This window comes from Caretta caretta, chromosome 21, assembly GCF_965140235.1.
Source record: "Caretta caretta isolate rCarCar2 chromosome 21, rCarCar1.hap1, whole genome shotgun sequence".
NCBI classification, from domain to species: Eukaryota; Metazoa; Chordata; order Testudines; family Cheloniidae; genus Caretta; species Caretta caretta.
Window position 1 is genome coordinate 3,137,672 of NC_134226.1, and position 27,931 is coordinate 3,165,602.

A 27,931-nucleotide genomic window follows, 5' to 3' on the forward strand; every position below is an offset into this window, starting at 1 on the left:
TACACTGGTTCCAAAAAAAAAAAAAAAAGGGACCCGATTCCTGAGGTTCAAAACCAACCCCAGATCAGTAACGACCTCTTCATTAGATTGTCCAGTGGCCTATGATTTGCTGAGCATCAGTCCTGTTCCTGGAGGGGAAGTGCTACAGACCCAATAATTAGATGTTGGCATTAACTAGAACCTATGTTGGCAGTCTTAGCAGACTGGCCAAGAATTAAAGGTACAATCAGATTGAATTTGCCTTTTCCCCATGAGGGTATTCCCTTCCAAGTGACTCCTAATATGGATACCTAATACCCAGATATGGATCCTGTATACCCACAGATGGTGCAAAATACCTTGAAGGACTTCCATTGCTTAAGGTACTGATCCAAAACAATCAGTCCTAATAATGGCTCAGCAGAAAATGTTTCTGTACAGCTAGATGACAAAAGAGGAGAAACCCCCAGAATATTGTGGATAGAGTTGCCAAACAATATCAGCCATTTATATTAAGAAAAACTAGGAAATGAGGAACATACATATGACTGTTTGGCACATGCCAATTGTCTTGACTTATGTCACTTCACATTAATGATGAAAGATCTGGAACTTCTTACTGTTGGTATCACCAGCTTGCTGGTGGAGCAGGATTTTGTTCTTGTCCTTGTTTCAAGATTGTATCCTATACTCTCTCCATAGACTTATGTATGTGTGTGCATGAGAGAGAGATGGCATTTAACCAAAATCTCTAAAAGAAATGAACAAAATATCAATAGTGTTCATTTGCTGATGGGTTTTTTTTCTTGCTGTTCAACCACAGGGAAAAAATGGGATCAGATTTAAGTAGTATAATAGAATGTTAAATACCTAATGGCAGATCTTTGACAGATGGACTAGCATACACCTACTGAATACTGACCACATTTCCTGTAAAAGACTGCCAGTTATGTGCCTAATGAATGGAGATTTGTTTGAAGTTATTTCTCTGATGGAAAATAATAGCAACTAAATCTGATTTTAACTGTCACTCACGTTATACAAATTCAAGGTAGCAGGAAAAGTACAAAAAATAGCAAGTCATTTATGGACTATTGTTCTTCCCTGGGTTCTCTAGGAACCCATTGTATTTTGGGCTATGTAATCATATTGTGTGTGTGTCAGGACTTGATCAAGTATCACTAAACTGAATTAAGAAAAAAAAAATCTCTGCATGCCACCTCACACATTTAACCTAACAAGATGGCAGAAATGGAAGCTACTTCCTTTGTAATGCAGGCCTCCCAAATTTCACACCATTGCTATTTCCTACACTGCCAAAAGCCAAAGAACAGCTTGAATTTAACCGAGGAAGTCCAATCAAAACAATAAATTGATAGAACTATATGAAGAACTCATTTTCTTGAGGCTTCATTCTCTTGATTCCAGCTTCATCCTGTATGAAATGGACATGAATTGTCTCCCACTAATGGATTTATAGATATTGCTTGTGAAATTGGTTTTTAATCAGAAACAGATTTTTTTTTTTTGGCATTACATGGATAAACCCAGTCGGGCGTCACAATTTGACTATGTATAGTCAACAGCACCTCCCAAATACTGAAATCTCTACTAGTGCTAAATGTATTTGGATGGACCTATTAAATCCACTGAGTTCTTTTCTAAATGACTGGAAATACTGATCTCTATGAGGTATGGTTTTTTATTTGTTGATTTTAATATAATTTTTTGGTAACAAGAATGAATAACTTGTCATTTTCTTCTCAAGAAATCTCATATGAATGGTAAATTATAGTATCTGCTAAGTTAACAATAATACAGCCATCAGGAATGTTAACGGAAACCTTAGCAAATGTCTGTAGCCATTGGTTTAACATATTTTACAAAGCTTCTTTATTTCTTCATTTCTTGTCTGCACCATTGCAAGAATATGAGAAATTCATATTAACAGTAATGTTGCATTCTCACTGGAGAGAAAGGGAAATTATTGGTTTGCTTAATGGATCTGAGCTATTTTTATTCTCATAAAATGATAATTTAATAACAGCACTGACCCAGTACAAAGTAATTAGTTTACAGAGATCACTTGAAAATAAGGGACACAGTAGCCACTGTCAGTATGAAAATGGAGGAGGGGGAAACCAAATGTTAAATGCTCTGCAACAAATTAGTCATAACTAATTATGTCTCCTTGCTGTTTGTGGTAATTCACCCAGCTGAAGTCAGGATTGACTTTGAATGATTGTGTGGAGAAAGCGCTGAGGTCATTACTAATGGTGATATTTTCCAGGAGACCTGGATCTCCACCACCTTTGTGACCACCTTTGTGACTCAGTAGAGGTTAACCCTTTCTGGACTGAAGTGACAGACCCTCACGTAGGACATCCATGGAACATTTGTGCTCCACTCTGAGTGGCCTGGAACTGGTAAGAGAGGGGAGTGGAACAGCTTTCCCCATCCATGGCTGCACATCAACTGAAGCACAGATTCTTGGAAACTGGTTAAAATCTTCAAACACATCGAAGTCCCATTCTCAAATGCAACTCCAGCAGTAAGGCACTCAAGTCTCATCACCACCTAGGTCTCCTTTGAAAATGGGACTTACCTTAAGTCATGTAAAGTGCTTTTGAAAATCTTACCTCTCCTCCCCTGCCTCCTCCCCCCGCCCTCCTCAAGTCACCCACCTAGCTTATTTTGAGCATAACTTCCTTTAGGCAGGGACTGTGCCTTCCTCAGTGCCAAGCATGTTGCCAGTGTTCATAACAGAAGACATTCACAAATTGGAGGGAATTCAGAGGAGACCAATAAAGAACTGTTTAGAAGCCCAGAGGGTTTGATTTATGAGGAACAACTACAGGCTCGGTCACCAACTGATGACAATTAGCATTATTCCTTACTAGTCAACGAAGCCTATTTACACAAGCTGAATATTTGGCCCTAAAAAAAGCTCAACATTTGCAATTTGGCCAAGATGTTACATGGTGACAGTTGTGCATGCTGAAGATGCATAGCATTTAGGGTGTTAGGAGGCATATAGCTAGGGGGGCTCTGAGAAAATTAAGAAAAAAAATGTAGACTGACGACTAAGAAAAACAGACTAAGTCTCCGCAGATGCACTATTGTTTGTGTTGTTTAAAAGACAAGTCAAGACACTATAAACATGTTGTGAGGAACTGCAACAGGGTCACTGGCTTTAGAGTGACCCCCACATGTCATAGGGGGCCCTGCAGTATCCCTGCCTCAATTTCCTCATTGTGTGGCGGAGGTCCCACCTCAAACACCTCCACACAAGTCAGTGTTGGTGATATTGCTTCTCTGGCCAACTCACTAAACACATTTAACACCTTCTAGGGTAAGGGAAGTCCAAGTAGAAGTCCAAACATCCAAGCAAACAAAAGGTTCTTCTGCTTTCTGTGGCCCCAGGATATTCTTCCTACCATCTTCCGGGCTACCGTTAAGTTCTTCTCCACTCTGTTATAGCGCCTCTCTGGAAGCCTATGACTCCCTGCTCTTCACTCTTATTCCCAGGCCCCAGAGAATTCTTTGCGTTTAGCTGAGTGCTGCCTTTCAGGGCTTTCTCCTTGGAGATCCTTCTTCCGTAGCAGTTTCATCTTTCTCTTCTCCCAGGCACCATCTCCTAGGACTTCCCTGCAAACCCTACCTCACAGCCTCTCTTAGGAGTCTAACATGCATTCTGAAGCTCCTCATGCTAACTGAATTCTCATTGCCCTTTTTATCAAACTCAGGGTGTCCATCACGCTATCACCTGATGCTTACTCCCAGACTCTCAGGCTAGGAGGCTGCTAATTATAGTAAGGGTGGGGTTGGCCCCATTTCATCCCACAGGTGCCAGCCAGCCAGTGACAGGAAGATTCTTGCACTGACAGGGAAATGGACCAGCTCACTTAATGGGTTTATTTACAATTCTAACTGATTAAAAACATTGGCCCTAAACTTTTCCCCATATATGAACTGAATCAGACCTCAGGACAAACTGAAAAAGTTTGGTTATTTTTTTGGCCATTTTGGGTCAGATGCTCAGCTGGCATAAAACAGCATAATTCTGTTTTCATTTCATCATAGAAACTAGGGCGAGATGACCTCTTGCTGTCCCTTCTAGTCCATCACCCATGTTGAGGCAGGACCACGTAAACCTAGGCCATGTTACAGATGTTTGTCTAAACTGTCCTTAACCTCCAATGAGGGGGATTTCACAGCCTCCCTTAGTATATCAATAGAAAGCAATATAGTTAAAACATTTTTCTTAATATCTAAACTTGCTGCACATTAAGCCCATTACTACTACTATCACCTTCTGTGGACATGGAGAACAAGTGATCACTATCCTCTTTATAAGAGCCCTTAAAATATTTTAAGATTGTGATCAGGTGTACGCCCCTTCTTCAAATCTTTGTTATCAATCCATGTGGAAGTACACATGAGTAGAGTTGCCACAGAATTTCATTTAGGAACTGAGAGGATGTTAGGTTTATTTATTGATTTATTTTTAATGTAGCACAAACATCATAAAGGGAGATATCCCACTATAGGACTTGTTTTCATAGTGCCAGTGCAAATAGCCTGAGAATGCTCTTCTATTCATTATTTGGGCAGTAAAAGGAAATGTAGGTTGGTTTTGGCTGCATCTCAAGGCTAACAGGAGGGTTCTGGCAGGAACAATATAGTCTCACACTGTGTGCATCAGATAAATAGAAGTTGAAAAGGAAAAGACCTAGTATTAGGTCATGTATCCATTTGCCCTCCTACCTCTGGCTGGTGCAGTGTTCAATACAGCATAATTTTCAGTTTAATTCTGAGACTCCCAAAGGAAATGGTGGGATTCCATCTGTCTACTTAACTTCTCTTCAGTAGAATTCAGACTAGTACATGCAATAAAGCCCATTACTCATTAGGTACCCCTGGTACACCTAAGCATAGAGTCACCTTTCCAGACTAATAAGTGATGTCCCAAGTTACAGTAATACACAATGTTACTATCATGAACACTAGATCCATATCATATTACATGTCAAATTACCTCATTAAGTATAAGTAAGTGAAAGGAGGTCAACAACCTATGTTCCCAAATTAACCCCATCCTGACTTTCCAAGCCATTTTTTCCTCCCCTCCCAGCAGCACAAAGAAACTTGATAGCCACTAGCCATCCAGAGTTGTTCACTGAAAAGCAACTAACTTCCATGTTATTATTAGAGAACCACTCCTGGTCTCCAGATCATTGCTTTTTCTTTTTAACTAGTGGAGAATGTTACCAAAAGCCTGTAGTCTGTTAGTTAACTAAGAAAGAGTTGAGTGGTTTCAGTATGTTTGAGCAGTTCACAAACTGAATATTTGCTAACTGCAGTCCATTTTATATTTTTCTTCTACAGAATATTTATAATCCATTTATTCTTTGGTCTCTTTATTTTTATATCAAAAGAATTATATAACAAATCAGAGTTACTGAGATAAGAACAGGACAAAATAGTGAGGCAGATCAGTGTGGCACAGGACATTCCTCTGCAGCTAGTGAATGACATTCAGAAAGTAACTTGTTCTGTCCTGAAGTAGAGCCTTGAGGATTCTGTGGAGTTCTTCACAGGGCAATTTTAGTAATCTCAGCATGGTGCAGGTGTAATCTCAGGAGGTGCATTCAGAGAATCTCTACACCAAATAGCATACAGTCTATATAGGCAAAAAAAAGTAGAAAGGCAAATAGATCCACAGAGAGAAGTGACTTGCCCAGGTTCACACAGCAAGTCAGTCAATTTAGCATCAGACCACATTCACCTACTATAGTCCATGCCATTTGAATTTCAGTTTTTAGAGTAACCAAAGAAGATGGAGAGATTTGTAATTTCTTTCAAGTCTCTGTAGTCAGAGGGGCTGGTGTTAGAACAATAAAGCCCGAGTTGACAATTAGCAAGAAACACATGGGAGTTCAAGTCTCTGCCTTTTAGAGAAACTGTATACCAAAAGGATTTACACCTTCAATAAAGTGATGCCAGAGCATTTTTTTTTAAATTGGATTCTGAGTACAGTATCAACCTCCCCTCTCCTCCCCACCCAGTGTGAAATTGTATATGGAGATTTCATGTAGGTGATATTAGGATATGGTCGGGGGGGGATTAACCCCAATAACTGAATTTTAAGTTTAGTCATATCTCTGTTGCAGGTTGATGGATGAGAATATTTTACTCTCTTGTGTACTGAGGAAAGTAACAATTCTCCAAAATGGGCAGCTATTCAATCTCATTTTCTGAGCACACTTCCTTGCTAGGCTGAAGGACATCCATTGACTAGACAGCCAGGGAAGCCTGCTGCTTTAATCTTGGCCTGCCATCTGTGGTAAAATAAAAACCCAGATCAGCTTTTGCTTTTACCCTTTAGGAAATCTGACAGGTATACCTCTGCAATAAGCTCCTGCGAAAAGAGCTGTCGCTTCTAAAGAAGCGAACACTGCAGAATCAAGTTACGGGGCTCTGAAAACTATATTGTAGGGGCCCTACTGATTGTTTTGGCTCCTAGAGTCAAAAAATAGTGGCTGTTGATTATTCAGTGTGTGCCATAGTGGTGACTCTGAGTGCTTCTATCTGATCTCTAGTAGAATTATATTTGGGGCGAATCATTTATCTGGAAAAAACTTGTGGTGTCTCTGAAATTTGCATGTTGCTGGTATGACTGCTTTTGGATTCAACTTTCCTTGTAACACCACTTCTACACCACAGCCAACACTGGTCTAAATACATTTCACTTTTTCACCTTTGGTTTATACTTTCTCATACACACACTTTAATGGTCATTAAATGTGATTTTTCTCGCTGAAGGGGGTAGAGTTAAGATACTAATTGCTGTTAATTTCTCTTTCCATCTTGACCCATTGATCAAGTTTCCCCTTGTGTGGGCACAGCCATCAGAGGAGAAAAAAGCTTTCTTTTACTACCAGGTTCAGCTATATTCACACCGGAAACCTTGAAGTAATGGGTTTTAACTCAACAACTAATCATTTGAGCTATTCAATCCTCCTGCATCCTGTTTGTACCAAAGAAAATACTTAAGATCATTTCACTGTAGTTATTCCCTTGCCCTTGCCACAACATGTGTTACCATATAGTAGGCTGCATATTAAGAGACATACAAGTGTGCAATTTGAAGACCCCTGGAATCAATACATCTTTTGTTCTGTGTTCGTACAGCACCTCACACAATTAGGTCCTGGTCCATCACTAGGGCTCCTATATGCTACAGTAACCCTACTATTCATGATAATAAGTTTTCTAACTGAATGGAAAGAACTAAGCCATGTGTCCTTCCAGTCTGCTTTTGGCAGAAGAAAACTATTTCCCATAGTCAAACTAAAATGCTAGGAAACTTGGTCAAGATTTCCTATTCTGTTGCTTAGTTACCCTTCTTCTGCCCTGAATTTTAGAATTCACCCTTAATTTAGCCTCTGAGAATCTTGAGTGACTGTTTTCTGTCATTGTTTTGACCTTTTGTCAAAGATCTTAAGCAAACTGCTCTGAATAAAGCTCCCACTTCTTGCTCTTTATAGAGCAAACCAGAGTAGGTGGCTAAGCATTTAACATTCTGGCACCTCAGTTATTTTATTGTACAAGAGCCTTTTCCAAGTAATCAATGTCCGAACTCAGTGGAAATGGAACTTTAATCTACCACTTATCAACGAAGCACTATTGCCAACACATCTCCTCCTTTGTCAGACAATTTCACTTGTTCTGGCGGTTCAGAAAGATTTAAAGCCCTGTCTCAACCAGAATTACACTAGCGAGATATCCTTTTGTCAAGCTCAGTGTTAGATCTCTCCATAATTAATGGAAATTTGAAATTCTTAGCTTCTGGCATGTACGTGTTGTGAAGATACATAATTGCTTTAGACTTCCTGCAAGACCGCTCAAGTGGCGTACAGATGGGGAATGGTCAGATCGCAGGAGGCAATCACAACTTTTGCTTGGTGCCTCTTTTGCATTTCTGCCTACACACAGCTGCCCAGCCATCTGGTCTACAGCCCAGCTAGCATCCATCATGAAGTAAAATGGAGGGATAGTGAATCAGAAGCTGTGGTTCGTTTGATGAAATTAGTTGGCACATCCAATATTCTAGTTTTGGCAAGCCTGATTCAAAGGACTTTAGTTCACCTTCAGACATCGTGCAGGAGTAGCAGAATTGGCTGAATACCAGAAAAGCTGATTAGACAAATTGAAGAAATGGCAAAACTAATCAAATTGGGTAAACATTACCTTTCTACAAGGGGCTAATGCAAGGTGTATGCACCAATTACATCCCACTTAAGTCCTATTTTGTGGGCTCACTTGAGCTGAAGGAACAGGAATACTTGTGGCACCTTAGAGACTAAAATTTATTAGAGCATAAGCTTTCGTGGGCTACAGCTCATTTCATGGGATGCAGAGAATGGAACTTACAGTAAAAAGATTGTGTATGTATACACACGCACAGCTGAAGCATTACAAAAGCCTTGGGCTAGCCTGCAGAGGAGGGTGGGGGAAAGGAGGTGGATTTCAGTCCTAATGAATTCACTAATTAGCATGTGATCAGGTCTAACGAGTAGGCAGACTTTGCATGGAGGAAGTCTGATGTTAAAGCAGAGGAGATGAAACTCTGAACATGTCCATAGTACCTGGACAGGAGACAACTTTTTGCTCTGAACTATAAAGTTGACATTATCATGGGTAAAAAATACGCATGGCACATGGAGCTGCTAATAAGGAAAGAACATGACACGAGGGGAAGTTAGGCATGCAGTGTACGTTAACTGGATGGATTAGCAGACCAAACCATGATAGAAGCAGTTTCATGAAACACTTCTGGCTACTGTAAATCCTGTTATGAGCATATGGCACACTGACCAGTGTGTCAGAACAGGGCACACTAACACCGTTCAGTACCACATTGCACTGAGGACTGATCAAAATCCCACACAGGGCAACACTGGGCTATCAACAGTGCACCACACAGCACTAAGTGGGAAGGACCAGAGCTGTGCCCCTGATTTTTTTTTTTTTTTAAGTTAGTTAGGAGCTAGAAATACTGCAGATGCGGCACACAGCCTTGGGGTAGGAGGACCAGGAGAAAGTACTTAGGAGGGTGCAGCTAGGAGTGATTCCTAATAATTCCCTTCCTGTCCCTCACCCCACATTCCTGCCAATTCACAGGAGCATCACTGACACCTCACAGTCCTGCTTGGCCAGATGTGTTTTGAGGATGGTAGGAAGCTACTTACGACTGGATCAGCCTTCTCAGAGATAAAGGTAATGCTGGAGAAAACAGTCCCAGTATAGGTCTGCCCAGGGACTCCTATATTCACACAGGCTCCACCTCATGCAGGAGTCAGATCTGCAAACCCATCGTGCCAGAGAAAGCACTTGAGTGATTTGTCTGCTCAGAGGTGCATTAAGGCTCTGAAGCTACATGGCGGCCAAGTGTGAGGAGCTTCAACTCGCACATACCGGCATGGAAAGCGAGTGTCTTTGCCAGCCTAATTCAAAACCAATGTGCCTCTGCTGACCATTTTTCCCCGGTGGCTTTTCTGTTTTCTCACCAGCATACTAGGTTGTAACAGGAGGCGGCTGGGGGCACTAACATGACCTCAATCAGTCCTTGGCACTGTGCTTGCTTCCTTCATCCCCAGTTTCTGCCTATGGAGGATGCCACTGTTGTGACTTAGACATGTGCATGGGTCCCAGAAGTCCATATGCCAGTGACTCACATTCAGGATTATTTGCATTTGAGACGGATAAGGAGCTACTTAGACAAGGTGGGTGAGGTAAGATGTTATTGGACCAACTTCTGTTGGGGAGAGAAGCTTTGGAGCCTCACAGAGCTCTTTTTCAGTTACTTGTCTCCCGATCTCCATCCATCCTCAGCTGTTCCACATGTGCTGGAGTGCAGTCCGATACTTGGAACTTTTGCTATGGTTCATAAAAGCTGGATAAAAAACAATCCTGAATTGTAATTCTTTATGGTAGTTCTTTGGCTCCATAGATTTTCCAGTGTGATGTAAAAGTTAAATTTAAGCCAAGATTTTTGTTTTTAAATTTTCTCAGTTTAGCTTACTAAATTCCTGCTTGTTTCCTATTTGTTTTTCCCCTAACTTTTCCATGTAGGTAAGATATTTCCTGTTCCCATTTATCAGCTGATGTTCCAATCTGCACTCTGGTAAGCAGCCAGTAACTATCCTGAATCTCACCCAGATTTGGTACACAGATTAAGCTGGAGCATTTGAAGATTTGTGCTCCAGTATGTCTGCAGAGACTGCAAGCCAAGGCTGCTATATTTGTACATCCTCACATGTCTGTCAGTAACCCTGACCCTACTTTTGAGAGCTTGGAAGATATTTCAGCCTGGGTGACAATTTAAAGGTCTCTGGGAATCACCTGAGTAAAATCTGGCAGCCGTGCCATATTGTGGGTGGATTTATTATGAAGAAAGGCATAATAATTGGAGTCAGACATTTAAATCTCTGCCCTCTAAGATCTGAGATGTACCTATACATGTCCTCTGTAGGAAGAGAAAAAAGGAGGAATCTCTAAAAAGAAAAAGGAGCCCAGACCTGCAGGCATTAAAAGGAGGACCATTGTACCTTAAAAATTGCCTTCTACATTCTAACTCTTTAGCAGGGCTTGGAAGGGGTAGGGTGGTGTTACCAGCCAGTAGGGAAAAATCCTGGTGTATACATTAAGAGCAACTACAAAAATTGGGAATCAATGTTAAGATTCAGTATGCAGGACAATATTAAAAGTTAACAGGCAGTGAGAGTAGGTAGGAAGGGCAGTATATGATCATGAAGAAAGAAGGGGAATCTGTATAGCTATGGAATATTTGTAGAGAGGAAGGAGCTAAAGGAAATTATTTAAAATTGGGAAGAAAGGAGCCAAGGTCTTTTTTTGGATTTTTCAGAGGAGAGAAATTCAGCCTTCAAAAATGAGTTCACATCTGTGCATGTAGCCCCTTAAATGCATACCTCTCTGGGTAAATAGGTGTGCAAACAGCTGGTTTCCACAAGTAAATATAGGTTTGTATTCACAATTTTTGCATGTGAAAATGTGGCACCTAAATTTTTGGATATTAATGGGAATCTCTGCAGCCTTTCTGGTTCAACCATCAGCCATTCTGTTTTCTACTAGGATTTTTTAACTGACAGATTTGTCAGCACTTTGGAATTTCATAGCTGTGAATAGTCCATGAATGCTGATTCTGCTCTCCTAAGCCCAGTGTAAATCAGGAGTAACTCCATTAGAGTTAGTTACACCAGCATAAGACTGATGTAACTGACAGCAGAATCTGGCCCTTTGGTCTTGTCAGGACTGACCAAGTGCAATATTTGAACAGTCAGCTTTTGAATTTAGGAGGCATGTTTACTGATGGTAAAATCCTTCAACAATGGGGGTCTTCTGACTGCACATTCTGCAAGGAGATATAGCTCATTCTTAATTGTTCATGTTTATCAGAGCTTTCCTCAGCTGTCCTGTAAATGACCCAAATTTCTAATTCTCACTTCAAGATTCATTGTTAAGACATTTTACAAACCTGTTTAAGAATTTTGTGCATAGGCCATTACTAACCACTCCTCAAGCAAGATCAAAACAGCATGGGCAGACTCCTATACTATCCGTAGTCAAGTGACTACACCATAACTTAAGTCAACAATTAAAATGGCCAGAGAAAGAGACAGGGCTTTTTTCTGAATCTGTTTGCACCATGAATGCTTTATCTATAGTGTGACATACTTACGATGAAGAGTGTCAGTAACCCAAATCCCTACAGAAAAAAAATTTGTGGAAATTTGTAGGTAATGTGCATAGCTAATTCACCATCTCCTGCAGAGAAGCAATTCCAATGAACCAGTAGGCAAACAGCAAATCATGGACAAGTTGCCTGGACCTGCTGGGGTGGCATGGCCGGATCAGGCCCAGCCACGGTTGGGCTGTCCCCTGGCATGGACCTGGGCACAGGAGAGGGGTGCCTATCCTGCAGCCACAGAGCTGCTGCAGCAGGGAGAGGTGCCTCTCTCCCCTAGCCCAGGTGCTGCGGCAGGGAGAGAGCTGGGGGAGTCCTCTGTCCACACTGTAGCCTGAGCACCCTCCTGCACCCCAAACCTCTCATCTCTGGCCCCATGCTGAGCCTTCACTCCCTGCACCCCAATCCTCTGTCCCAGCCCCGAGCCCCTCATCCCCAGCCCCACCCTAGAGCCCACACCCCCAGGCCCCCAACCCTCTGCCCCAGCCCTGAGCCCCCTCCTACATGCCAAACCCCTTGGCCCCACCCCCACCATATGAATTGTGTTATGTGCACTGATATGAAGGTGATGTGACATCACCTCCATATGGGTGCACATAAAATTAATTCCGCACGTGGGTGGGAAAAATTAGAGGGAAGACTGGTTCACCAGATAAGTGTCAGAGGGCGGGAGGTAGACCAGTTCAGCAGATGTACACAGTCAGCCAGCAGGTGCTCTCTCCCCTACCCAATCCTACCCTTAGCAAAGACTTACTGGATCCCTTTTCCTTTGTGCTAGCTGTCATTATGATCAAAGCAAGAAGGGCATATCCCTACTTTGTAGGAGGGATAATGGTCACTTTGCTCTTCCATTGTCTTTCAGCTGAGAATCTGAAAGTACTTTACCAAACATTTGGTAACAAGCTCAAATTATTTTCTCAAAATCAACTTGGTTTAAATTCACCTGGGGATCATGACGCATTAGTGGCCCGTGGGATGCCCGTCCATTTTCTGCAAAACTTTGTGTTCATCCTGGACATCTGCAAAGAGGCACCTGTGCTAGCTCCAAATTTATACTGAGCTCAACTAGAAAGTTGCTTGGGAGAAGTCATGTTGCAGGCCATATTTCTAGTACTGGTGACTCAAACGTCAACGTGAGACAAATCTGCGGGAACCATTGAGCCCAAATGGTTGCTAAACTGGTGAACAAAAATCATGGGGGAAAAAACAATATATTAAAACCCAGAATTATGAATGTTTTACTCATAATTCCACTGTGACACCAGAAAATAGTACTACTTCCATTCTGCAGATGGAGAAACTGGAGGTCCAAAGTGGGAGTGACTGATCCAAGGTCTCAGTGTGTCAGCGGTTTTGTCAGCAATTGAATCCAAGAGGGGTCTGCTCCAAAGGTCTGCTTCCTCCCTTACAATGCTTGCTCTAGTGAAAAATCTCAATTTCAGCAAAATGGTTGGGGGGGAGAGAAAGGGAGTTTCCACTGATCTACAGTGGAATTTCCTGCTCCAAGAGAAAACTGCAAAAATGATTTAGTAAAATATTAACAGAAATTGATACCTTCCCACAAACTGATTTATAAGTCAATAATTACAATACTTCATGCCTCTTCAATAGCATAAGGCTAGGAAGAAGATAGATCAGGATCTGCCAGAAAAAATTGTTATTCAAATAAGGCTGGAGATGAGGCCATTTCTGTTGGGTTTGGCGAACTATTGAAGTAATTATGTCCATTTCATTTCTGCTTAATCTAGCCATTGTTTAAACATCTTTCACTTTACAGGTCACACTTTACACTAAGGGTCCATTTATAAATAGTTTATATGTTTTAATAAATGATTAATAGATGTTCTCATAAATAGGTAATCAGTTTGAATTTGTTATAAAATCCAATGGTTGGTTAAACCCATGGTTTATAACTATTGGTGCATTTATAACCATTGACAGCACATAGTGCTCATGGTCTAACCTGCTTATATAAACTATTAATCTTTTATAAAACATCTATATATGGAACCTTAATATACAAATCTGAATCCAACAGGAAAGATTCCCCACTACCCTGTACTATGTATTGCCATTTACAAGGCTGGGCTTTAGGCTAAATCATTTGGGGACTTATGAAATTTTTGCACATGAACTCAGAAATCACCTACTTTGCAGGAAATGATTCCACAAGGTGTAAAGTGCATGGCAGTGGAGAATCAGTCCATTTGAAAAAAGGTTTTGATCAATTGTATCAAAGTCCATTTTAGTGTGTTCTTGGATTTGCCCTTTTATGATCAAATTTGATTTTCAGCAATGTTGGCTACAGAATGTATCCAAACACTTAGCATAATGCTGTGTGACCACATGGGTCATTTTGCAATCCAGGCTAGAATGCACCCTACAGATCTTTAGTGTCTTTTTCCCCACCCATCTTTTAGACTAGAACACAATATTGTGTCTATATGAAAGGCTAGGTTGAATCAATAAAAATGCTCTAAGATAAGTTTGTGCCCAGAGATTCTAGCATCTCATCTACTTCTGCAGCTGTTGAGGTGATAAATCCAAACGGATTGGATATAATCACGTTGATGTGCCAATTTTTGAATATATTCGTTTTATTGTTCAGCAGCTATTCAGATGAACTGTAGGAAATGCAAAATATTGCATTATTTCTCCCATTCTTCTCTCCCCATAACAATGAAACCTGCACTAAAGGACATCCCAACATTCACTAGTCTAAACTTTCTCAAAATTTCACCCCCACCACCCTTCATTCATCTAATATTGTCAGCTTCTAAAATAATTTACCGAAATGCAGGGGCCTTACAAAATGACTAACACAAGCAATCAAGATAGAACTTTAAGGAAATGCCAATTTTACATGGAAAATTGAAAAATAAATTCCCAGGAAAATGTTTTAGTTTTCCAAGACAGTTTTTGGTGGACAAAAAACCAATTTTACTGAAACCCCAGAATTTCTATTCACAAGTTTAAATTATTCAGTTTCCTTTTTTTAACTAGAGAAATCTAAAACATTGACTAAAATGAAAAATTTCTGCCATTTTAGAAACATTTCAACCCCCTCTAGTCACAAGGCTCTGGGTTTTAGCTTTAAGAGTCTCTTCCTTCCCCCCTTCACCGTAGTGCCTACAGTATCCAGTGATTTATTAATAAAGTTTGAGCTACATAGAATGTGCTAATTACTCTTGCTTAAAGAGGAGAGGTTTATGGTTTGGATTTGGTTTACTTGTTGACTGTTAGTCTGCTGGAGGTAGGTGCTAAAACAAGTCCAGCTCATTGTTGGTACTTTTAGAATTAACATTTATCAGGAACATTAGAGGAAAAGAACCAACTTTTAAGGCTGAGATTTTCAAAGGAGGCAAAGGATGGTGTACGAGTTGGTCACCCATCTCCTTTAAATATCAGTCTAGATGTCTGATATCTAGGCTGCTGTCAGAAGACAAGTTACTGAGCTAGATGGATCATTGGTCTGACCCAGTATTGCCATTTTTATATTTGGGTAGAGAAACTTTAGCAAAGTTAAAACATCCCTGAGCCATGTTGCATGGAAACAGGTCTTGTATCTGCTCAGCTCTCAGAAGGTGAGAAGTGTACTTACCTGAATACCATCACTGCTGTTGTGTTCCAGATCATCAAGGAATGCTTTGTGGATTTGCTTACTTTTCCCAAACTTTGCTACTGCTACAGGCTTAGTGGACTAAAAGCTGATAGATTGTAAGCACAAACAGATATGTAGCTGTTCAAGTTACCACTTTTCTTTTTCATATCAGCTAGCGTTCAGAGATGGATTGATTTGTAAGTTGACATGCAGCCAAATTCCAGAATAGCATGGTTACACAGCCATCAATGGAGTCACACCAGTTGTTAATTTGACCAAGGCTCTTTAAGATGGATCAGTGTGTGTATTTGGTCCTTTTAGATGGTTAAAAATAGCAAGAGGGGTGATGTTGTCCTTGGTAAGTAACACTGGCACTCTCCATAGTGGCAGATAGTGAACACGGACATCATTGGTTAGCTAGAATCAAGGCAAAAAACTGAAGAGAAGAGACTTCAGCGGAGTGAAGAGAATGAAAATCGGCATGTGTGTGATTTTAGTAAAAAGCTCCTCTTTCTCTGTGAGGGTGATAGAACTTGACTTTTAATGGAGCTACAGCAATTCACAGCCACTTAGAACCTGGTCACTTATGTTTGTGGGCACAGTCCAGGAATAATAAAAAAAGCTACTCAGTGAAGTTTACCTAGCTAACACTGAAGCAAGGGCAACAGAGGGTGCAGCTACTGCAAGTTTGTTTGTTGTTTGCAATGCAAGTAGATAAAACAAGCTTTTGGGTCTTCCACTAAAAACAAAAGATTAGTGATCTGAAGAAGCATTTATCAAGGATGAGTGGGCCAGGAAAGTGGATCCCTTCAGCAAGGACAGGAATGTTTTATGTCCCGATTTTCCACCACCACCACCACCGGTGCATGAAGCACAATATAATAGCAAGTGTTGCTCTTTTCATTACTTTGGACAGTATCACTATGCAGGCTGACTGCAGGGTAACTGAAGGTCTTGAAAGCATAAACAGCCTGTGTCAAATGGCTGAGGACTTCCACCTTTACTGCCATCTTTGTAACTGAAGTTGAGAGCTCCAAACTTTGAAACACTAAAAGGCAGAGGGAAGCAAGTGACTGGCTAGATTTTTGGCCAGTGTAAATTTGAGTGGTCTCAGTGAGGCCAAGCTTATTTGCACCAGCTGAGGATCTGGCCCATTCTTCCCCCCAGGTTGAAAATGTGGTTTCTCACCTTAAACATATGAGCATTGGACACAGGAGAACAGGCCAGACACAGTTAGCATGAATTTCCTCACCCCACCCACAGTGTAAGCTAGGGGCAACTCTGAAGAAGTCATTGTTGAACAACAGCGTTCAGTCTGAGTGGGACGTGAATCTGGCCCATCGTGGGCAGTTCTAGCCTCATTGCTTCTAGGGAGATTAAGTCATTCTTGTTTCAGCACCAAGTATTTAGTAGATCATCTCTTGGGGTATGAATCAGATTTGCCTAATGTAGAAGTATTTGCCTCTGGGTCAGTTTGTTCCTATGTCTCTCCTTTTTCTTTCTAGCTGACCATTATCTAAGTGAATAAACTTCATCTTGGGCTAATGAAATCGGGGTGGGTTTTTGTTTTAAATACCCCCTTCTATAAAAGCCAATTCACAAAAGACTTTGGAAAATCCTCATTCCCAAACGCCTCTTCCCGATAATGGCAGCAGAAGACTCCATACATGAGAGCCCTATTCAAAGGGACTGTGTTTAATTGCATTATCTGTTGAGCAACATGTTCTAAAGATATTGTAATGTCCCTGGAGATCTTTGTTTATTTGCATATCCACTGACCCACCTGGTCTGCATAATCTGCAGAAGACATTTTTGTAGATACTTCTTTTTTGAACACTGGTGGATGCATGGTTTCTTGGCTTCCATGTTCTACTCACTCCCAATTCAAGGGCCAGGTATCTCATGGGCAGCAATCCCATCAGTTCCTGAAAATATTTGGCCACATGGGTATGTAAACTGGATAGAATTTATGCCCTAGGGAAGGATTTTCTACACATTTCCCTATTTGTTCCATCAGTCACCCACAGAAAAGCCAACCTACATGAAATTTAGGAACAGAGGTCCCAGTTCAGGAACTCACTGAAGCATAACTTTAAATGCTGCTCTGAATAGTGATACTTTCCTGAATCAGGGCCAGAACAGCATGAATAATTCATAAGAAATAGAAAAAGTTAAAATCATCATCATAAATGCTGTTTGCAGAAGTGTCATACACAAAATTGCAAAGTCTTAAATTAATCCATTTTCCAGATTTTTTGGCAGATTTTTCCAGTGAATTATTGCTGTGCAGTATATTCCCAAAGAATATCTGAAAGATGCTCTGTGCTGATTATTCACTTTCCCTGGACGGATTACAGTTATGTTTCTGTGCTCTAACTGGATGATTAACCTAAATCAATTTAAATTTTAAATTGCACAGTTGAGTGTAAATTTCCAAGGGCCAAATTTCCAGCTGATGTACATCAAGCTTCATTGATGCCGATTTACACCAATTGTGGATCTGGTCTCAAAAGGTGCAATTCAAAATGTTCACTGTTCTTCCACCTGCAGGTAAAAAACAATGAGCTTTTGGGTTTTGAACCTGCAAGGTGTGGGGTGTTCTTGGTTTCCATTAAAGGCCTCAATTCAGGAAAGCATCCCTGTTCAGGACAACACACAAGCACATTCTGAAGTACTTTCCTTGAATGGATCTATCATTGGATGATAAAATAGCACAAGATGATTGTCAGCTTTAAGCAATTACAGGCAAGATGCATACTAGAAAGGCTGGGGACCACAACACAAACACTCTTGCAGCATAGAAATAGGTGGCTGTAATTTCCCCTTGGTGAAGGCCAAATAGAACATAAGTTAAAGAAAAGAAACTATGTTAAGTAAGGTTTCAGAGTAGCAGCCGTGTAAGTCTGTATTCGCAAAAAGAAAAGGTGGACTTGTGGCACCTTAGAGACTAACACATTTGAGCATAAGCTTTCGTGAGCTACAGCTCACTTCATCAGATGCATTCACGAAAGCTTATGCTCAAATAAATGTGTTAGTCTCTAAGGTGCCACAAGTCCTCCTGTTCTTTTATGTTAAATAAGCTGAAGATAGGCAACTGTCCAGTACGTATAGTGGACTCAAAGGAGACCTTAAACCTGCTGTGAGAAGTATTGAACTGCAGTGACTGTACTGTGTGCCTTCTCAGTCTTAACCCTTACTGTGCAGGGCCAGGAGCAAGACCAGTTGAGGTGGATGTGAATTATGTTCTTGTAGGTTTGTGTATGATGTGACAAGCAATAGGAAATCATACCACTATACATGGTAAGATAAGCATAAGAAAGATGAAAGGCCTGACATTGTGCAGTTATGTCACCAGTGTGATGTGAGTTTAACATGCTGCCATTCAGACCTGGTAAGGAGTTATACCTACTTCAAACATGCAAGGTGCTGAGCAATAGGGAAAAAAATCAGACTCGTTAAGTGCAGGGAAGCCCCAGCAGCTCACCCAATAAGTGACCGAGATTGCTGAATGAGAATGTATTGTTCTGAATCCAACCAGATAAATGTATTGTCAAACATACCAACATTTTCCTTACTGGCCAGAGTTCTGGCTTTAATTGGTGGAGTTGATCTTTTTAAGAAGAAAGGGGTAGGCTGAAAGAGGAAATGCTCATGTCATGGCTGTAAGCGTTAAAATTCATCTGCTTTGTATGAGAAATCCCTCCTGTTCTCTTCTATAGGCTTTGGATCAGACTCCCTTTCCCCTGCTGACTCACAGCCTAGATTAATGACAGGTTTCAGAGTAGCAGCCGTGTTAGTCTGTATTCGCAAAAAGAAAAGGAGTACTTGTGGCACCTTAGAGACTAATCAATTTATGCTCAAATAAATTGGTTAGTCTCTAAGGTGCCACAAGTACTCCTTTTCTTTTAGCCTAGATTAACTGCTTTATAGCATTTCAGATGCTTCTTGTTGCATTCTGATGCTCTTACACAATGTCACGTCCGCTTACAAGCCATTTCGTCTGCCCAGACATGGCCCAAATGTAACCTGGCAGCAATTTACATAAAACTTGCTTCAGACAGTTGCTGTGATCCTAATGAGCAGAGTGTCTGGTCCTCAACCAGCATGGTCAGGACATGTGAAGCAAATGGCAATATGATGGCAATGCTGCTTGACTGGCCAGCAATATGAGCTCACAGTAGTGGCTGCAACCTAAAGCAGCATTAATGAATTTTTAAAAATAGTGTAAATTCTTACACTGGCAGGAATCACAATCCCCCCAAGAATAACTGGGCTAAAGAGAATAACTCAACAGGCCCACATAATGTATTGCTGTGTTAAAAAAAGTACAGGGAATAGAGTGATGTCCAGACATGCCAAATCTGCAAAAAACATGTAGAAATTGGGCTTGTTTTTGGCTTAATTGGCTTGTGAGTTGCTTGTTGGCTAGTTTTTCGCTTTTAGCTTTTTTGCCCCTCTCAGCTCCTGGCAAGTAGGGAGAGGAAGTCAGGTGCACAACAGGCCCACCACAGTCCCAGACAGTCCCATGCCTGGCAGGGGGAATCTCGTCAGTGTTGGGGTTCTTCGGGATTGGCTTGTTTTGAAATGGGATTAGCTTTATTTGGCTTATTGTGAAAGGCGGGGTGCTTATTTACCATTTGAAAGTTGGCAACTGTGGTGATTTCCAATGGTTGAAGCAGGGGAGTAGGAATGAGGACTTCTGGTTTCTGTTATAAGTTTTGCCAATGACTTGTGACAAACATGTCAAACTCTATGGATCTCAGTTTAGCCATTTGTAAAATGGGTTTAACAGCACTACCCTTCCCTCTAAGGGGTGTTTGTAAGCATAGACTTACTCTAAATTTCAAAAGTTTTGCCAGCATAGCAATGCATGAAGTTCTGGTCACCACCCCTTTTAAAAAAAAAGATTAAAATTGGAAAAGCTAGAGTAGGCAAACAAATTAGGGGTATAGAACAGCTTCCATATGAGGAGAGATTAAGACAACTGGGACTGTTCATCTTAGAAAAGGGACTACCAAGGGGGAAAAGGGATAAGACAGATCTTTAAGACCAGGAAGGCTGTGGGGAAAGTGTTATTTACTCTTTCACATAATGAGAGCCAGGAGTCACACAGTGAAGTTAATAGGTGGCAAGTTTAAAACAAACACGAGGAAGTACTTCACACAACACAGTTAGCATCTGAACTTGTTACCAGTGGTTGTGAAGGCCAAGTGTGCCACTAGGTTAAAAAAAGGAATTAGATAATTCATGGAGGATAAGTCCATCAATGGCTATCAGCTAAGATGGTCAATGATGCAACCACATGCTCTGGGTGTCCCTAAACCTGACTGCCAGAAGCTGGGACTGGACAACGGGATGGATCACTTAACAAATCCCCTGTTCTGTTCACTCCCTCTGAAGGATCTGGCACCGGCCACTGTCAGAAGACAGGCTCTTGGGCTAGATGGACCCATTGGTCTGACCCAATATGGCTGTCCTTGTGTTCTTATGTTGAAGGGTGCGTATTGTGACATTTCTATGCCAGCCAAAGCCCTACCAGAGACAGATACAAGAGCATAAAAGTGATTTTGCCAGTATAACTTATTTCCTATGCCCCAACTATATTGCCTAAAGCTTTTTTTATGTAAGTGACATCTACTCTAGAGGGTTTTCCCCAGTATTGCTATATCAGCAAAATAAAGACCAAGATTTACTTAATTCAGGTTTATAAGATGTCTGAGTTCCTTAACAAAAGGTGCTGTTTCAGTCCAAAGTTGATAATATGTATGCACATGGAAAATGAGATGCAATCCCACAATCAAAAAAAGTTTAGCTCCTTCTAGGACTGAAGGGGACAAAAGATTTTCCCTCTTCCATTCAGTGGGCCATACTTTCATTTGTTTCAAGTTCAGAATATCTGGTTTTAAAATGGTTAACAGACCACAATTTGTTCTAAAAGCCTCAAACTCCCAGTGATTGCACGTTCACTCACGCTTGGGTTTTGGGGGTTGTATGAGACTTTGCTCAAGGGATTTGGATCAAGACTATGCTGACAGAGTGCTGAACTCCACTGGGTATGTGCTGGCCACAGGGAGGAAGGCAGGCTGGTGGTGTAGAGAAATGTGAGTACTAATATACATTGTACGTTGACACCACTTAAAATATTCAGGGCTTGATTCTCCACTGTATCCAGAGTCCACCTTCATGGACCTTTCACCAGTGGACAGGGCATCATTTCAAAAAAATTGAGTGGGCAAAGTTGTGTCAGCATCTGTGCTTCTGCCTTCCCATTGAGGGGGGCGAGAGGTAGTGCCCTGGTCCTATCCCAGGGAAGGTGTGTGTGTGAGGGGTGGGGAGAGAACGGGGACGGCAGCATCAGCCAAGGGCACCAGAAGTGTGTGGTGGGTAAGGCCATTTCTTCCTGCCCCCTCCACTTTTTAAATAGGCCCCCAGGGGAGCCCCTGCCCTGATGACAGAATGGAGGGGCATGTGGGCCAAATTTCAGTCAGTGGCATTGAGACTTGGCTTGGCCCACCTTCTCTTTTACAGTCCTTCTGGTACCCTTGGTGGAAGGTCAGGGGAGAGCGGGTTCTCACTGATGTCTGGCCCAGGGCAGAGATCAGGACTCCTCTCACTCTGCACTCCAGCCCAGGCCACCACTGTTGCTGCTTGTCGGGGACAACACGACAGGTACATGCCCCAGCCTGGCCTGACCCAGTGTCCCCCACAAGTCCAGAGAAGAAACTAGTGCTGCTTGGCAAGGAGCTATGAAAAGTCAGAGGGGACTGAGGTCTAGGGGGGCAACCACCCCCTCCACACCCCACAGCAAGTAACTCCCCTGCCAGTGGGGGATGTGTAATGGAGTTTCACTCTGCCATGCCCCCACCATGGCATGTCCCACCTCTCCTTACATCAGGGATGGGGAAAGCCATCACAGGAGGTGTTGGAGCCAGCAGCTGATTAACACCTTCACCAGCTTACCACCCGTGCGACGTACACCAGGAATCCACCATGGGAATCTCTGGATGCTTACCTGGCGCAAAGTGACCTTTGCGGACCTTGACATGCAGCTGTCAGAATTTACAGCAACAATAAGGCTGCGACTAGTGATGAGGAGAGGATATTCAGTGGAGTCAGCCAGAATCAAGGGACAATCTACCAGCTGATATTTCGAATGAGTGGGTTTGAGGAGTGAGGTTTAGCACAGGATTTAGGCAAATCCTAAGCAAAATATGGTTACAAAGTTTCACTTAGTTAAAGGAGAAATAGCAACTGTAGCCTGTGACATCTGCCTGGATTCTGAAAGCCTTCTACTCAGAGGCACTCAGCGTTCTCCAGCTCTCATTTATAATGAAAGACATTTGCTGAGACAGGCTCTGTTCTTATCTGTCCCCTGTTTTTTTGCTCCACACTTGACATCAGAATCCCACTCCCTGTCTGTGGCATCACATCTCAGAGGCCATTTGTGGTGCCACAAGATGATAGTTTTGATGTCCGGTGGGGAAAGAGCAGCAGAAGCCACCAGAAGGAACAAAGCACCTGCTGCAGGCAAATATCTGCAGTTCTAAATAATGAGGGGTGACAAATCCTCAACATCTAGAGCAGATCAGCAGAAGCATTACTAAATGGAAGGCACTGCAAAATTCTGTGAGCATTACAGCTCTTTAAAAGGCATTTATCTGAAACATCTGAGAGGAGTGTGGCTTTGAAATGCAAGCCAGCAATAGAATTTAGTTTAAAACAAAAAAACACTTCATGTGTGCCCTGCTTCTTCCCTGAGTGGGGAATAAAGTCATTTTAAACAAGAGAAAAGGAAGACTTGGGAAACTGAACCCCCCCTTCCCACCCCCCCATGTAAGACTGTAAATGCTTATAAAAGGTACTCTACATGGTGTGCTAAACAGGCCAGACAATCCAATCAATAGGGTGCAGCTATTTATAGAACGAGGCCAAGAGAAACTTAATTATGATCAAAAGGAGCTATTTAATACCATGCTACTCCAAGAGAATCTCTGCCTCCCCCACACACACCCAGTAGAAATTAATCAGTCAGCAAGGGTTTCTGACACCAAGGAAACAGACCTGAGATCTAAGAAACTGGAGGAAATGGGGGGGGACACCCCTCATGGGCTATGGGATTCTAGAAAGGGAGCAGACAATGTTCTACAGGGAGAATTCTCATAAGAAGGCTGAGCTAGGGAACCAGCTAGAAAGGCAATTCTAAGAAAAAAATAGCTTGATAACTGAAGCCAGTTTTTAAAAAGCACACACCCAAACCCCAACCAACCAAACCCCCCCCAAACAAAACAGTTTAACAGCTTGCAAAATTGCAAAGCGAGGTGTGTAAACAGGAGAGGATCTAGGCTTCAATCCTTGTCCACCGTTCCTGGAAAACACACGTGTGAATAAAAATCGTTCCTTAAGTGAGTTTCTCATTGGTGTCCATGGGACTGCTCACATAAAGAAACTCACATGCATACATGATTAGCAGGGTTAGGGCCTAAGGCAAAGTTGTGCTTATGCACCTAATACAGCTGGTCAGGAAGTGATTTTCTTCCATCTTGTAAAAAAGTTCAAAGTGAACATTTGTCTAGAAACTGAAAACCTAAACTATTCTCGTTTCCAGTCACCAAACACCAAAAGTTTTGATTTTGACTAAACAAACTTAAAATTTTTACCCAAAAGCCATTTTCTATCCAAAACCAACATTTTCTGTGCATAATTTTCTATCCAAAACCCCAACATTTTCTGTGAATAATTTTCAGTCAGCTCTCATTCTTAATATTATACTTCGGGAGTAGTCACATGGAAGCCAACTCCCAGCATTGGAAGTTAAAAATATTTTCAGGATGAGGGCCTTAGGTGACTAATTCTAGCATTTCATGAAGGATATGGCATTTTTTAGCTCTTTCCTTTTGCTTTCCCTCCTACTTTTCCTCTTTCATCCTTTTGCTAAATACAACTAGGATAGTCGTTGGTACTTATGAAAAACTTCTAATGTATCCAAGCTGATCATTCTGAACAGTTTTTCCTCTGCTTATAATTAACCTGAGTGTCTCCACATAGCTCTCAAACCATGACAATAAAATTCTGTAAGAAAAAACAAAGCAGCAGAAAGCTTGCTGAGTTTGGTATCTTCTCTGTGCATTGCACTGCAACCTACTGCTCTGTTGTCTCCATCGCTCACCCTGATGTGTTCAAACTAGCAACACTTTGCAGTCCATGTGACTAAATGTTTTCCTCTTAGAAACTTGTTTGGCAGTTCTGTCGAATTAGAAGGCTAGTTCTGGAGTTAAGGATTTCAGTTCCAAGCTCTTCCAAACTTGGAGAGTACGGCGTGCCCCCTAGCATGGGTATTGTTTGTGTAGATGGTGAGGCACTGCTTAGGGGAGTAAGGCACACCATAACCTTAGGATAGGTACCATACACAGCTCTATACATACCAGCTCTGCTCCCCTCCCCTGTTTGATAGTGCGGTGTACTGCTGCAGGGAAAGGCTCCGGCAGGGAGGCGGCAGTGGGGAAAGGCTCCCGCAGCTCCCTACAGTGAGGGGAGGGCCCCTGTAGTAGGGAGCTGCCAGATTCTTTCCATGCTGTCTCCCCCTTGCCTACCATGGCTGTGTTTAGCTACACCTACTTCTCCCTGAGCTAGGTAGCTATACATGCCACCACAGGTAGACAAGGCCCCCATCTGACCTTGGACAAGTCACACAGGGATTTGCAAAGGTGCCTAAGGGAATTTCATTGGGAGTTGGTGTTGAATTCCCTGAGGTACTTTGAAAATCCCAGTCTTGTAGATGGGGAACCAGGACACAGACTTAAGAGGAGAATAATCCTTCCTTTCTACCACACTGTCTTGGCTGTTTAGACTGAAAGCTCTTTGAGACAAACAGCACCTAGTAACATGGGTTCTTGACCTGGGACCACTCGATGCTACTGTAAAGCTAGCATAGGATGGTTTCACTATAAAGACTGAGGGTGAAATTCACCTCTATGCAAAGGGGTGACCCCTGAGTGATACTGAGTGTGAGCTACATCCACTGGGTAGAATTTCACCCTTATGGGGGGGAGGGGGAGTAACAGGAGAAAAATATCTGAATCTCCATGAGACCTCAGCACATGGCACACCCTGCAGTGGACGGACTCATTAGTATGGCAAACCATGCTCAACTGGTGATTAGGTAGCTAGCTAGCAGGAAAAATGAAAGCCTGATTCTTAGCACAAGTAAACTTACCTTTGAATTTTGCCTATAATTTCACTGATGTCAATGGGAATACTTGTGAGTATGGCTTTATCTGTGCAAGAACCACTTTGTCCATCCATGAAGTGCAGCCAGGTGAAGCTCAGAAAATGTTTAACAGCAAAACCAATGCAGAAGTTTGGAGTAGGATGTACTGTGTCCAGTTTAAGTAATGACATTTTGCTTCGTGTGCCATTCTAGTCTGCGAAGTGATGGTGTAAAAATGGCACTGTGGGGTTCCTGTGTTTATGGACTGTTAGTGATTCAGCATCAGATATGGTCAGTTTACAGGTAAAACACTTTTCTATAGTTGCCATTTTTACAAACTCCCCTGGGATCTGAACATGTTACTGGGCTCTTTCCCATGCATCATGGCTAGCAATGCCCAGACTCGTCTCACTCAAATGGCAGCACTTTCAGCATTATAGAATTTCTATCACCACACCATGCTGTGGGTGGATGGTTCATCAGAACTAGCTCAGAGGGGAGAAGTGTCACTGAGTGATCAGCACCACTTCCTCCTCTATCACTGTGCCCCTAGCTCCAAGCCTGCACAGAGGGACTTGGTAATTGTCAGACTTGATCAGACTGAAGGCCTGTTATTACTATCATTTATTACTTATATTGTGGTAGCATGTAGCAGCCCCAGTCATTGATCAGGGTCCCATTGTGTTAGGTGCTACACAGAGAAAAAGCTAGGATATCACCTATAACAAAGGTAAGGTCCAAACTGATTACAACCCAAGTATAACACAAGAGACAAGTGGATACAGACAAAGGAGCATGAGGAAACAATGAGACAGTATGAGTCAATCTGAACCAGCATCCTGTCTCTGACTTTGCTTATTACCAGCTGCTTCAGAAGGTGCAAGAAACCTTGCAATGACTGGAGATGGCATAATCTACCCCAGGGAAAGTTTCTTTGTAGCCTGCATTAGTTAACAATTGACTTATGCCCCATTGCAGGAGGGCATGCCCCTGCCAGTGCTGTTGATTTATTTGTACTATTATAACTCCATATGTTCATTATCCACACTATATCACCACATGCTCACAAGTGTTTATGGACTGTTCTCATGCCCTTCCTCTCAGCAGATGGTATTAAGAGGGGCAATTTAGTGAAGCTAATGGAGCCCCATCTTCATGTCATCTTAGGGGGAAAAAAAGTCTAAGAAACTTTCTCCCTTATTGGAATTCAGGTGGCAGCTGTGACCTGAGCTTAATGCAATGATGGATGATCCTTTTGTTACACTCCTCCACTACCCAAGCAAGGTGAATTTGACTTTTCAAAAGGGTTCTGTGCACATGCATTATCTAGGCAGGCATTTTCTGAGTGATATTTCAATACTTCCCTTGAATAATCTGGCCTCTGGGATGGTACTTCTGCTGGAAAACAAAAAAACAGATTTTCTAGAAAGTGCCAGAAAACAAAGGTGTCATGTCAGAAAGAGACACAGTTCTGGCTTGCTAATGAGCGGGAAGGCAGTGCATTAACAGTGGAAGCTGTTTAGGGAGCCATAATCAGCAGTGCTCTGAGAACGAATAAGGACAAAGGAAAAGAAAGGGCTAAAAATCCATCATGGAATAGGGAAGTAATGGGGGTGAAGGGGCAACCAGGTCCAACATGAAAGAAGGGCTGGTATTGTTAGAGAAATCCAAATTTATTACCTGACCCCTGAAAGTCAAGCTTTTAAAACATCACCTATCAGAGATAAATGGGGTGTAAGAAAAAGGGGAATCTCAATATGAAAGTGTGCTCTGACTGCCTGACACTATCAATGGCAAGTTCCCTTTTGATCTTGCAACACTTGAAAGCAAACGTGCTTGGGGCTGTAAAGATTTGTCTGGTTCATGTAACATAGTCCTTCCCTCCTGCTTTTCAAACAGGCACTGGTGCAAGATCCTCTTCTTCTGCAGGCTTGACTGTGTATAGCATCTTCCCTGTAGTTCTCACCTCAATGACTTATCCATTTGGTACCAAATTTCAACTAGAAATACACATCCTTTTGCATTCTCTCTTTCCTGTTATTTAACCCTTCAATATTATTGAAAAAGGAAAATTTAACATGTAGCTTAAGGCTACAAATGTTTTTATATTAAAATAAAGGATTTTATAATAAATGGAGCTATGCTGGTTTATACCAGCTGAGAATAGAGACCTCTATGAGATTTCACTTGACTGCGTGTGAAAGATGCTATTCAAAATGAAGTCTAATCTTTGTGATGGCAGAGAAATGAGATGCAAATATCTTCTTCTGTTCTTAATGAGGCCTTGATTCAGCAAAGCACGTAGGTACACACAAATCCTATTCACTTCAATGGGAGTCAAGCATGTGTTTGACTTTAGGAGTGTACTTAAGTG

At 41.9% G+C, this 27,931-nt stretch overlaps 1 protein-coding gene across 6 annotated transcripts in view; it reads left to right on the top strand.

Moving 5' to 3' along the window:
* KCND3 (potassium voltage-gated channel subfamily D member 3) overlaps window positions 1-27,931 on the top strand; it is a 225,329-nt gene that overhangs the window by 17,678 nt on the left and 179,720 nt on the right. The gene's annotated exons all lie outside the window — the stretch shown is intronic.